Here is a 14,100-nt window from a genome sequence, read left to right on the forward strand (position 1 = left end):
TACATTTATACCTAATAAACTGCATAAACACTTATTTAGATTTGAATATTATAATGGTATGTGGTAGATGATTACATAGTTAGGTATGTACCCACTCATGTCTCTAGAATGGTTTAGTCCCAAAATTTATGGTACGTCACAGTAACAAGTGCAGCAGAGAACAGTAGAGAACTTTAAAAATTTACGAAAATACGAAAAAGGTTTTTCGTATTTTATAGTGCACCCCTGTGTCTGTGATGTCAACCCACACTGTCAATTCTGTTCATAGAAAATATAAACAAAGAAGGCATGACACTAACCCCAACATCAGCGCATGTTCATGCTGATAGGCCACCAGCTATGGAGCTTTTCTCTTCAGTGTGATTATTTCATTTGCTTTTTCCTCTTTCTGCTGTAGATTGCTCAGCTATGTGAACAAATATCTTTATCAAAGTTCACTGATGAAATTTGTTCATAATAAGTTTATATTGCACTATAGGGAAGATAAGGCACTGCTTCAAATCAACATTGTAAAATTCCCAGTTATCTAAAATGGAAATTGACTCTCTGAAGGGAAATGGTTCTTCAGAGTTGGGGAAAGAATGTTGTTTTCTTCTAAACTATTGATGCATACAAATCCCAAATTCCAACTGTGTTGTCAAGACTATAGGCTGAGAGGATGGCTCTGGAAGCTTTAGCATGTGTTTGTGCTTTGACCATGGAAATAATGGGAACAACAGAGATGGAAAAAAAGCAGAATTTATTTTCTGTAAAGTAAAGTTTACTTACCTTCTGACACAGAATGGAAAACGAGCCCTCTGAAAAATAGTCTGTAACGTGGTGAAAGTTGGGGTCATTGTTCTGTCAGTTCATTTCTGTACTGCAGGCCTAGCTCTGAGGACCTATCACCATGGAAACCATTATGTGGGACAACTGGCAGCAGAGCACTTTACAGATCTCCTTGGAATATATTACTAGATGCAAAGGCCCAACTCTTCTCACCTTCAGCCTGTTGTTATTGTCTCTGAGCTAGTTTACTTCAGGCAGTTTTCTCAGGATTTCAGCCCTTGAACTCAAGAATATTCAACCTTTAGACCTTCTCCACACAGAGATACCAAAACAATAACTAAGATGCTCAGGCTGGAAATCTCAGATAAACAGACGTGATAATGGTAAGGTTCCAGTGCCCCTGAATTTTCTATTTTAATATAGGAAAAACTTAATTACAATGAGTCATTTTGTTGACTCGTTCAAACCTTAGCTGTGTTCAGACAAACCATTTGCACCATGGAGCTACAGTTTAGATACAGTCCTCATGGACATGAATGTCATGGTAATCCTGGGCTTTTTGTTTTGTGATTTCTTTTAACTGGGGGGTTTTTCAGGGCGGAATAACCATACAACGTGTATTACTTTAAACAGCAAGAATTGGGTGCACAAGTTTGAATTTATTTTGGATTTTCTCAAATCCAACCAGGGTCAAAGCCCCCAAATGATCCTGACATTCATGCCCATGATGAGTGTATGTAAACAACCCGAACCATATACTGTTCTTTTAGTTATGTGGCAGAAAAACAAACAAATGAGTTCACATGGAACAGTTATGCTGACACTCATTCATTAGGAAACTGAGGCTCATTCACAATGCAGTATCTCCTTCTTTTTCTTCAAACGCATTCCCATTTAGTGTTTTAATGGTAGCATAGGTTTCTCCAAATGGTTTAGCATAATTGTATTCTGTCATTTGGGATCACTGACCATGATACTGCTTTTTCTGTTTATAGTTTTTTGTTGTTGTTTTTTTAAAGGAGTGCAGATTTGTGTCTTACTTGAATGGGAAAACAACTTTAACTCATCTGGATGAGATGATGAGTAAAAGCTGAGGCAGATGCTTCCATAGTCAGAATCTGAATTGCTTCGGGGGCATATTAATCTGTACACTTGTAGTCAGAGGTTTACGTACACCCTGACATGTATTTATTGGTTTTACCCATTTCTTTGAACTGTTCTCTCTCCAGGATGGAATGATTATAGAGCGTACATCTTTAATGGCAGCAAGAATCGGGAGGACAGATTTGAATTGATATTTTTCATTTTATATTTTTTTAACAGTTCAAAGAAATCATTAAAAGCCTCAAATCACCATAACATTCATGTCCATGATGAGTGTACGTAAACTTCTAATCACAACTGACAGCCACGTCTACCTACCAGAGCTGTGGTACACAATCAAATACAAGCTCAAAAGCCAGTCAGCAGCAGCACTACAAGAGCTTTCTGAGAGAACAACCTCGTATGACTGGGGCTGTTAAAATGCTTCTGTTAGGGGACAAGAGTTGTGTACCTTCGCTTCTTCATCTGTAAACACACAAAAAGTGAATGAGCTACGCAGCAGCTGCCCCACCCCCTTTCCCTGCTGGCAGCAGGGTCTGGAAATGTTGACATACAGAGCAGCCCCAGAAACCCCAGGAATCCCCCCGAGAAGACGCTGGGAAGGAGGGTGAGGTGGAGCCTTGGAATGCAGTTGGAAGAGTCAGTCACTTATTTACTAGCTGAACTCGGTGAACCCTGCCTGAGTCAGCCACTTCCACCCTGGCCAGTCTGTCCCACCTCTCCCTCCTACTTTCTTCTCTGTTTTGTTTGTTAACCTAATGCTCCTGATTTTCCCACCCCCCAACAACAACACGCCCCTTAATGACAAATGCTTTTGGCTCCTCACTGGGAGTCCTATTTGGAGGTGCTTCAAGCAGCCTAATCATGCCCTCACCTGACCCCTGTCACCCTGTTGCTCTCCCTCAGGCTGCAGAGGTTCAGGTCACAATCCCATGATGAGTAATAAAACTAATGTCAGCAGGAGTGTGAGTCAAGCAGTAGTGCGTGGACTACAGCCAGGGTACAGGAAGTACCACTCGCACTTGAGCTCCATGAAAAATATTATTTAGCTTTCAGGGAATCTGACCTCACCCCTTCCTCCAAGTGTTTTCAAACAGGTTCATGTGCACAATAGACTTTTTGGCTAAAAGTCCATATATGTATATATGAATTTTTTTTTTTAAATAAAATGAAGTAATCCTTGTCTTTAGACACAGAGAAGCATCACATCATAGGAGGAGATGTTATGATTTATTGTTGACCACTGATCTAGTGAGAGAACAATAATTAACAGTATTACAGACAGGATCTTCTTGTAAAATGTAAATTTCTGCAGGAATTCCTGTTTATTATTCCTACTGACAGATAAAATCCCCTTTTAAGTAAGTTTATTTATATAGCGCTTTTCACTTTTCGGTGCTTTTCAGACATACAGTCACAAATTGCTGAACAAAAAAGCATGTTTAAAAACAGAATAAAAAAACATAACTATAACACACACACACAGAGAGAGATACACAGGCCCACACAACTTTAGTAATTCATTAAATTAAAAAAAAAAACAAAACAAGTACAATAGTGGGCACAAAACAAATTTCTCTTTTTAACTGTTTACATAAGATGTAAAAGGCACAGTAAAGATGGTCTATAAAGATAATCAAAGTTAACAGCAATGTAAAGTGAACTTTGCTGGTGTGAAACTTGGGGGCACTCAAACATTAGGAGTTATATTAGAACAAAGGAAAAATGCTGATTGAATACATAATGCATATGCAATAAATGAGGGACCCATACTATCTCAGAGACTCGTAACTGACCAGCAAATCTTCCACCTGCTGTATAAAACAAATGTTTAGGATTTTTTGAAGTTAGTATTAAAACAGTAAGTGGCTTTAGAAGTTCTCCCACAAATGTTGTCCACTTGAGAAGATTATGTTGGTTTGGACGTCTCAACTTGAAAATATAATATATTAGCTGAGTGTCTGGTCATGGGAAAAAGTGACATTACTAGCCTTTATATTAATGCTAACATTGTTGTTCTAACATGAAAACAGAAATATTTCTGGGAGTTATGTCAGGAGGTTAATTGCTGAAGCAATCCATGCTAGGAACTCTGCTGTGTCATTTTTCACAACATCATCTTCATTTTTTTCCATAGTGTGCTTTTTCTGTCTGTCTGGAAGTAGAAGAGTACGAGGAATTCTGAAAAACAAAAAGTGTTCAGATTTGATAGACAGATAGATCGGTAGATTGGCCTCTGGCCTCACCGGGCCCAGGTGTGTCTGAGCCCAGATGTTTACCACCCCAGAGAAATGGGCTTTAAGCTTGTCCAGCTGTTATCAGTCAGAAAAAGCTTGTGGAGCTGAGCTGATGGGAAAGATATGCACACATGGAATACACTATCCACACAAATGCTATCAAAGTTTACCCATAGGACCTTCTCCCTAATTCTCAGATAAATGTCATGAGCTGAGGGAATATCTAGATTTCAATCAAGCTGTTTGCTGAGACTTTAGCAGAGCAGTTGATTTTGCGTTATATCAAATTTAGCAAGCTAGTTCATTATCTAACACTAGCTTGGATTACAAACAAAGTATGCTGAATATTGTACGGCAGAAAAACTTTTTACTTCTATAACTTATTCCAAGATGTGATGTTGTATTACTGTACACCAGGTTTTTCTTCTGCTTATGATATCGTGCTGATTTTTGTGGCTACTCAGTACTACGTGTTTCCCCTAAATCATTATTAAACGCTGTGATTTTACACTGTGGCACAGAGGAGCTAGAAAAGACGCTACCCTAAAATGATCAGTCCAAATCGTCCTGCAAGCAAGTGAGCCTTTTGTTTCTCTTACTTTTTTGTTTTGACTTTCCACATCCCAGCAGAAAGTAGGTCACAGACGGTCCGAGGTGAAGTATGAGGCAGCAGTTTGCAGGCCGGCGCCTGTCGAGGCAGATCAGGAAGCTTGTTGCAGAGGAGACGTTAAACACACAAGTTCCTGTTTGACATCTGTTTCCATCAAACCTTGTAGACCAGTATTTAAACCCCAACCCCTCTTTCAGAGGCCTCTTTTACCTAGCCCCTTCTCCCAAGTAGGTTTGTCAGTTGAACTGCTCTGTGAGCCCTTTCCTACCCTCCCTTCCTCTAAAACCAAAAAGGATTGTGATGACGTGTCTGATGTTGATTCTGTGCCCAGAAAAACGAATTCTTGAGTGATAAAATCATGAAAGACTGGTTCTTACGCAGGCACCCCTACTAGACTGCAGACCACCTTCGGGGATGTAAATAGTGAGCCAGGTGTATATGGTATTTGAGGAGACGAGACAACACATTCTGACGTTTCAAAATTAAAATTGCTCAAAAAGTGCAGTTTAAATGGAAACTTGATCTGGAAGAGAAAACTGCTTGAGGAATTCTCCAAACAAGCCAACGTCACAGTAGCAAAGTTTGGGGTTGGAGCTCAGAGATGGCTCCTGTTAGTTCTTACATCATGAAGAAACTCATTGTGAATTCTCATTGAAGGTCCATGATGAGTGTATTCAAACCTCCAGTCCTTTTCCATGAGTTCCTGCTGCAACACACCTGAATACAATTAGTAGGTCATTAGCAAGACTCCGTAGAACGTGGCTGCATGCTAGGGACGATCTGATATCCTCGTGTCTGTGTTTTTCCCTCGTCATCATATATAATGTTGTTCCAGGTTCAACATTGCAAGTGACCAATCACCTTCTCCTGACGTCATCCGCGACCTTGAAAAAAAACAAACGCCTACTTAACTTGCGAGAAGAGAAACCGCCTCTGTAAGGACAATATGTATAATGCTTACCGTTTATTAAAGGAAAGTATCCTGAAATGCAAAGTATTTAAGTTCCTGGATTGGCACAGAAGCGGTTTCTCTTCTCACAAGTGAAGTCGATTTTTTTAAGGGGGTATTTTTCAAAGGCAAAAAAGGGGGACGTCACAACAATGTGATTGGTCACTTGCAATGTTGAACCTGGAACAACATTTATTATGTTGATGTGGGAACAACACCGACACGAGGATATCAGATCATCCGCATGCTGAGGTGGCAATTCAGCCATTTGATTCATGATACAGCAGCACATTTATAAAGTGAATGAACAAGTACTTTTCCAAACACTTGCATTTCTTTAAATTGACTCGAGTAGGGTTAGGGTTGCCACCTCAGCATGCAGTCAGGTGTGTTGCAGCAGGGACACATGTTGTAAAAGTTTCAGGATGCTGGCCCTCGAGGACTGCAGTTCGACACCACCGCCCTAGATTGTCTTTGAGTGAGTGACAGAGTCCAGGCAGAGAGCCAGCTGAGTGGAGGAGCTGGGGAATAGTTACCCCATGTCACAGGTTCTAGAATCTAAGCTCCACAATCCAATGAACATGGCTCTTGATTTGACTTTATGTTACACTACAAAACATCTCTCATAAAATAACATTCCCTCTATTAAAACATGACATTTTGTTCTCCACTTTCTGGTTAAAATAAAATCCAGAAATTGCCACTAGAAGGACAATTTGCAGAAAACCTTGTTGTCTATCAATACATCCTTTCACCAAATACCATAGAGTTAGATGAAAGCATCATTCTGCCCACATCCCTCCTCAGCACAGACAGATATCCTGCAGTCAGGCATGTGATACAGACTGATTTTTTTTTAAATAGGTTAAACCCCTGTACATTTTCCTGTGTGGAAACAATGATTGGTAGTAGGCGCAGCCTACATTTCCACTGATTTTTTTAGGGGTTGAAGCATCACAGTGGGTGAATCACATTTTCCACTTACTGTAAATCTTCTGGCAACTCACTGTTCTCTGTGAGTAATTTGCAAGCCGTTAGAATGTTTTGCACAAACTTATATTTCTCAAGTCAACATCAAATCTGACAGAAGCAGTAACATGTCAATATTGTTATCAAGGGGTTTACTCTAAAATCCATGATGCAGACTGAGAGCAACTGCTTTCTGAGCTGCAAGTTGTGTCTCCTTAATGATTGCTTTGCAGCAAAACCAATTCAGCTAAGAGGGATGAAAAGCTTTTACTTACTCTTTGTGATTGCACACTTTAGAATCTCAGCTCTATCAGTGTGGTGCTGATCAATGTGGGGTGTGAGAAGGGAGGCTGGGTTACAGCATTTTTTGTTTTTTGCAGATTATGTGGGAGTCAGTGGGATGTCAATGGAAAAAAAGAAGAGAAAGAACTGTGTGTTTTGTTGCTTCCCAGCACTCCAGGCTGAGATCAGACTAATCAATAGCAGGGATAATGTTGAGATGAGTAGTATGACATCAATACTTGGTTCAGAGACCTATTGTGCTGCTCTGCAGCCCAGCCTGTGCTGAGTAAACAGTAGCTCCCTGGGGAGAAAGAAACTCATTGATAGGTCCCTTCAGCTGCATTGCCAGTGTGCATTGTTGAGCATCCCATACGAGTAATTTACTTCTTTCCCCTGAAACTCTATCATAAGGTTCAGGCTTTGGATTTTTGGTAAAATATCTAGAGGAAGATTTGACGGATTGTGGTTATTGGTGATGGATGGGATTAGATGAAGGGTGGAGCCGATACCCTGTTAACCCTTTGACATCTAAGTTTTCATCAGCCATGTCCCCAACATAGATACTGTAGATAAATTCACTCACTTTGAACCAATACTCTGAGTATCAGTGCTCAATTTGTTGATCCCTGTGTCTGTGAAAGACCTCTGTTTGACACTGTTTTGCAAATTATCTGCATTATAATAATTTAGGATTTGTCTCTTCTGCTAAGGGGCCAGTGTTTTGGCAGCAAACAGAATAGTTTGATCAAAGTTCTTACATCTTTGGAAACAAAACATAATTAATTGGTGCTAGAATAATAATAGCAAAATATGCCAGTCAGCAAATGAGACACCAACTATGAAAAAAATTCCTCTAGGTGTACCTTGTTAAAATGCAAAGCCAAGGGTCCCATTCAAGCAAATACATGTAACAACTTGAGACTTCAAGCTTTATATTATTGTTAGTATTTTAACACTGCCAATAACAAACATGTTAGCATGTTAACGTTAGCATTTCACTCAATTACAGCCACAAGTTGCTAGCATTGCTTCTCATTCTTATAACTTTTTAATGTTTTATATTCTTTAACATTGTTGTTATCATTACTCAAGAAGTAGCGTATTAAATAATACTCATTGCTTTCTTAAAAGTAATGCATTACTTAATTACTCACCAGAGACAGTTCCTTGGCAGTTCATTACGCATTACATTACATTACGTTCTCCTTGCAGTATAAGATGAGCTGAAGCGCATTGTCACATAATTACCAGGTAAAAATATAAACCTGAGGCTACAGTCCCACACGCCAACACAAATCCCTATCCTAATGAGGACTCACATACAAGCTTTGTTTTTGTTTTTATGCATGAACACAAAACTGACAACAATAAGAAAAGATTAAACATCAAGGCAGTTGCCATAGTGATCCTACCGGTAGAAACAGAGGCTACAAGTCTGACTTCTCATCGCTGCTTTTGTTACCTGTTGAAGATCAGGCTCTGGCTGCTGGGCCAGGGGTTGGCATGAACTCAGCTTTAAAATCACTCTGGGTTCTTGGCTAGCTTTCTGTTAACATGCTGTCTATGCAGATGATTGCAAAGAGCCTAAATTCTGGTAGCAGTATTGATTGATTGGTAATTTATTTCAACATGTGAACAATATACAAGTACATTTAGAAAAGAAATAAGAGAGAAAAAAAATACTATACAAATTACATACAAAAAACCATTCTGATTAATTTACATGTTGAAAGGGAGTGGGAAGAAGTATACACTTATTTAATCCCACCCCTTTGCCATAAATTATCAGTGAATATTTAGTCAGCTTCCTTACTGATATAATTTGTAATAAAAATAGTGAACAGATTTCTGATATACTATATACTATAATATCACATCATGAATATTTTGTTTGTTTGTTTGTTTTTAAATAGAGACATTCACTTAATTTAAATAATTTCCTTTTCTTTATAGATCGAGAAGATCATATTTTTTATAACTCTTTTTGAACAGTTTTATGTTTGGACATTGCTTTAATTCCATATTCAGTTTGTTCCATAGTTTCACTCCATGAACAGAAACACAAAAGCCTTTTCTTGTAGTACGTACCTTCATTGTTTTGAAGTTACAAAAACCCCTTAAATTATAACTTCCTTCTTTCAAAAAAAACATACTCTGAATATTACCTGGCAGTTCTTTATTTTTTGCTTTGAATAGAATTTGTGCTGTTTGGAATTTCACTATATCGTCAATTTTCAATATTTCAGACTGCAAAAATAGTGAGTTTGTATGTTCCCTATAACCTGCATTGTGGATGATTCGAATTGCTTTTTTTTGAAGAGTAAAAAGTGAATGTAATGTGGTTTTATAGTTATTGCCCCAGACCTCTGCACAATAGCTTAAGTATGGTGAAACCAGTGAACAGTAGAGAATATGAAGTGATGTTCTGTCGAATACCTGTTTTGCCTTGTTTAGTACTGCAATGCTTCGTGATACTTTGGAATGAATATATCTTACGTGAGCTCTCCAGTTAAGTTTTTCATCTATTATTACCCCCAGAAATTTATTTTCACTGACTCTTTCAATATCAACACCATTTATTTGAATCTTTGCATTTGTATTTAAACTACTATTTCCAAATAACATCAGTTTAGATTTATTCAAATTTAATGATAATTTGTTTTTATCAAGCCAGAACTTCACTTTACTTATTTCATTAGTCATATCCTCCAATAAATTCTGCAGATCATCACCAGAGCAAAAAATGTTTGTATCGTCAGCAAAGAGAACCATTTTTAATACTTTGGACACTTTACAGATGTCGTTAATGTACAAGTTGAAGAATTTTGGACCCAAAACTGACCCTTGGGGTACACCACAAGCAATGTCCATACATAAGGAGCAACCACCATTTATTTTCACAAACTGCTTTCTGTCACTTAAATAACTCCGGACCCAATCTAAAACTACCCCTCTGACACCATAACGTTCCAGTTTTCTTATTAATATATCATGATCTATAGTGTCAAATGCCTTTGTCAAGTCTATGAATAACCCAGCCACATATTGCTTTTTGTCTGTGGAATTTGTGATGTATTCTATTGACTCTAATAGTGCCGATGATGTTGATCTGCTTGATCTGAATCCGTACTGACTCTCAGTGAGTAGTTTATGTTTATCTATAAATTTTTCCAGTCTGTTTTTAAACAGTTTTTCAAGAACTTTTGAGAATTGAGGTAGTAAAGAGACAGGCCTGTAGTTTGTGAAATGGTGTTTGTTTCCAGATTTGTATAGAGATATAACTTTTGCTATTTTCATTCTGTCTGGAAATCGACCAGTTTGAAATGATAAATTACAGATGTATGTAAATGGTTTTATAATAGCCTCAATGACTCTTTTAACCACTATCATATCAATATCATTACAATCCAAAGATTTGTGATTTTTACATTTTTTGACAATTTCAAGAACTTCATTTTCATCAACGGCTGTGAGAAACATAGAATATGGATTTCTGTCAATCAGTGTATCGGGTTTTTCCTGTGCTTTCCCAGGATGAGTGATTGTTCTTGCTAAATTTGGTCCAGCAGTTACAAAGAATTCATTGAGACTATTTGCCACAACATCCATATTGTATTCTTCATGGTCATTACAAATGAAATACTTGGGATAGTTCTTTTGTCCAGTCCCACATTTTATAACACTGTTCAGGATTTCCCATAATCTTTTATTATTATTTCTATTTATATCTAATTGCTTCTTATAGTATTCCTTTTTACTAAATCTAAGTATATTAGTTAACCTATTTTTATATCTTTTGTATCTGATTTCAGCATCTTTAGTTCTCGTTCTTAAGAACTCTCTGTATAGAGCATTTTTCTTTATACATGCATTTTGCAGACCTTTTGTTATCCATGGACAGTCCATATATTTCTGTTTCCTACTATATTGCTTTATTGGACAGTTGGTATTGTACAGTAATGTAAATATTCTAAGGAATTTATTATAACCACTATTAACGTCCTGTTCCTGATATACTTCACCCCAGTTTTCCTTCAATAAATCTTTTTTAAATGCATTCATTCTTTCTTCTGTTCTTACTCGTCTGTACTCTTTTTTACTGTCCATTTTATTGATCTTGTAATTCCTATCATAGATTGTAAAAATTGGAAGATGGTCACTTATGTTGTTAATCAGGAGTCCACTTACAGTCTTATTTTCAATGTCATTTGTAAAAATGTTGTCTATGAGAGTTGCACAATGTGATGTAATCCTGGTAGGTCTAGTAATTTTAGGGAATAGGTTCATACAGTGCATTGTGTTTATAAATTCCTCAGTGGTTTTATGTTTATTTGGGTTTAGTATAATCTGGTTGTTTCTGTCATCGATGCAGTTTCCAGTTTACCGTTGTGCTCTTGTCCATTTGTGCAAAAAAGTCATGTCCTTATCTCCGCTCCTGTACCACACCACCATTTTCGTCCTCTTGTACATGAACTGAAAGCGAGTGCCAAGCTTAGCTATAGACAACTTTTACCTTTGTGACGTAAGTAAGGACATAATTGTAACCATAATGTAATTACCAATCACGTTACTGTGATACTTAAAAGTGTAATGTCACTACAGTTATGCGCTACTTTGTGTTGCCCCCAACAATGCTCTTTAACAAAATTAACAAAACAAACAAAACACATTTTAAACTCGTTTATAAAGCAAAGTTTCTACCACATTTAGAGAATATACAAATCTATATCTGGTAAAGCTAATCTTTAAGTATAGAGACGAACAACAGCTCCTAGCTCTGAATTTTGCACTGCAATTCAGTTAAAATAGCAAAGGTGTAAGTGATTTTGAAATCTAATCAAACACAAAAGGAATTCTCAAGTGACGTGTCAGTAGGACAGACAGACATGAGTCAAAGCCTGCTTCCATCCCCCCTCAAAGCATGCCTCGCCCTCTCAGCGGAGTGAGGATACCGAATGTACTCGGTGGAGCTTTGAAGTGGGGCTGCTCTGCTAAGCCTCTCAATTCAGCACTTAGCACTTAACAATGCACATTTCTTTCATCTGCAAAGCCAATTAATTTATGGCATAGAGTAGAATTTCAAAGAGCGGTTGCGCACAGGGCCATATATATTTTGCAGATTTTTCACAAGAGAGTGATTTAGGATTAGCATCAGACAATGCATCTTCTTTGTATCTGCAGATTTGCTCAATTAAACTATAGATGGTTGTAAACTCTCCATTTTTCTATCCCACTGTACAACATGTCTAATTTGTATTTGTCTTTTGTTGCATTATGCAACATTCATTAGTGAAGAATGAAAATGACCAGTCAACAGATTGCAAGTTTTTGTCTCGTCACTGGAGTTATTTATTGTATCTAGAGACAAACAGTCCCTAACAATCATTCATGCAGTTCTGAGATGTACTATTAAGATTGTGGAACATTTTCTGACTCATTCCTGGCTTCCTCCTTCATATTGTGACTCAGAGGCACAGGGTGAAAAAAACATTTCAGACACTAGAGCATTCTTTGTGCGTGTGTGTGTGTGTCCGTGTGTTTGTGCGTGTGTGTGTGTGTGTTCCGCTATTTGTGTGCACTCTTTTCAGCATTCTGATCCTCGGAATTTCACAAGACATGTAATAGAGGATATAAAATCTGGTTAGTTTACAGAATAATCTAACTGGCTGAGGAATGCAGAGTTTCAGCAACTTCATTCTCCCCAAGATATATTTCTGAATGTACCTAATCCCCTTGCTGTAAGAACAACCATAGAGCTCACTTTATATTTAAATACAGCAAATGCATTTAAATCTATGTATGACTGAGGGAACATGTCAGCTGTCACCTAAAGAAAACGGGTGTAAAGCCATTCACATGGCTGGAAATCACCTCAGGTACATTTATAAAGTCATTTATACAATATTAAATATTTGATATAGTCTCCAAATACAGTAAATTGGCTTCAAGAGTTAATATGTCAATTTATGTACTGTAGTATTGATACTGTAAATACCACGATTTGGACATATCCAAATAAATATTTGTTAGTGCTAATGTTTAATGTTTAACACCTAATTAGGCGTTAAACATTAGCACCTAGTGTTAATTTACTATCATAAACACCCAATTAGGCGTTTATGATAGTAAATTGTTCAATGCCATGTAAAATGAAAAGAAACAAAAAGTGATTTGCAACATTATGATAAAAATCAGCTCTATCATATTTGTTTTTGTTATGACCTTCTCTTTTGAACTGCATGTGTGTTCCTTATTTGCGATAAACCAATTTTATTTTAGGAAATGTACATTTATTTCCCAAAGTTGTTGAACCCAGCTGATTTGCATTGGAAATGGACAAAAATTTGACTACACTTGTGTAAGTACAGTACAAGAATGACCTGGAAGGCTTTTTTTTCCAGTGACTAAGTTTAATTGATTTGTTAATTTTATCTCTTTCATGCAAACCTAGAGATTTGATTGCACTGGCTGCTCCTGCAGTGCAGTAGGGATGTCTTGCATGGGTGTAGAAATGTCTTCAAACTGCACTGTGCTATTTGTGTGGGAATGGGGAAGTGAAATAAAGTCCAAACGAACTAATCTTCCTCTGCCACAGCTTCCACCTCCTTCAGAGCAGTGTGAATGTGTGTTTCTCTGTGTGTTAGAATGGTAGGCGATATATGTCATATGGCAACCCTGGTGCTTTGTGAGTTTTATGAGTCAACTTTAAGGCCCTCCCCTGCCTCCCAGCCCTACCACCTCGCAATAAAGTGTTTGTTGTGACTTGACACAAAGGACGTGAAAGACTTCAGAATAATCTGATGTAAAATGTATTAAAGTTATAGAGTGAGGGAAGGGGAGTTTGCTCAAGGAAACAGAAACAGAAATGGACATTTTGTAATTTTTATGATAGTTTTATTTTAAAATACAAAGACAAAATATTGACCAAAAGTACAGGGGAAAAAATATTGCGTAAAAGTTATAAATTGATTCACACGTCATTGACTGAAATAAGCATTTGATCCCCTGCAACCCACATGGGCTCTGTACCCATGTGGGTTGCAGATTACAATCAATCATTGAACCAACCTATGGGCTCAAAATGTGGTCATAAATATTTTGTACTGGTAAAAAAAGATTTGTATGTGTAAAAAAGATTTGTGTGTGCGTAAAAAAGATTTGTATGTGTAAAAAGAATTTGT

At 37.4% G+C, this 14,100-nt stretch overlaps 1 protein-coding gene and 1 long non-coding RNA gene across 3 annotated transcripts in view; one reads left to right on the forward strand and one right to left on the reverse strand.

The window, feature by feature from the left end:
- The window catches only part of bach2b (BTB and CNC homology 1, basic leucine zipper transcription factor 2b), a 102,484-nt gene that overhangs the window by 21,827 nt on the left and 66,557 nt on the right, over positions 1-14,100 (forward strand). The gene's annotated exons all lie outside the window — the stretch shown is intronic.
- Positions 3,084-5,592, reverse strand: LOC309689554. The gene is made up of 2 exons (XR_014271440.1): positions 4,709-5,592; positions 3,084-4,053 (listed from the first exon to the last, which is right to left on the reverse strand). It is a non-coding gene; the product is annotated as an uncharacterized lncRNA (long non-coding RNA).

Source organism: Aulonocara stuartgranti (assembly GCF_965226115.1).
Source record: "Aulonocara stuartgranti genome assembly, chromosome: 15".
Lineage (NCBI taxonomy): Eukaryota > Metazoa > Chordata > Actinopteri > Cichliformes > Cichlidae > Aulonocara > Aulonocara stuartgranti.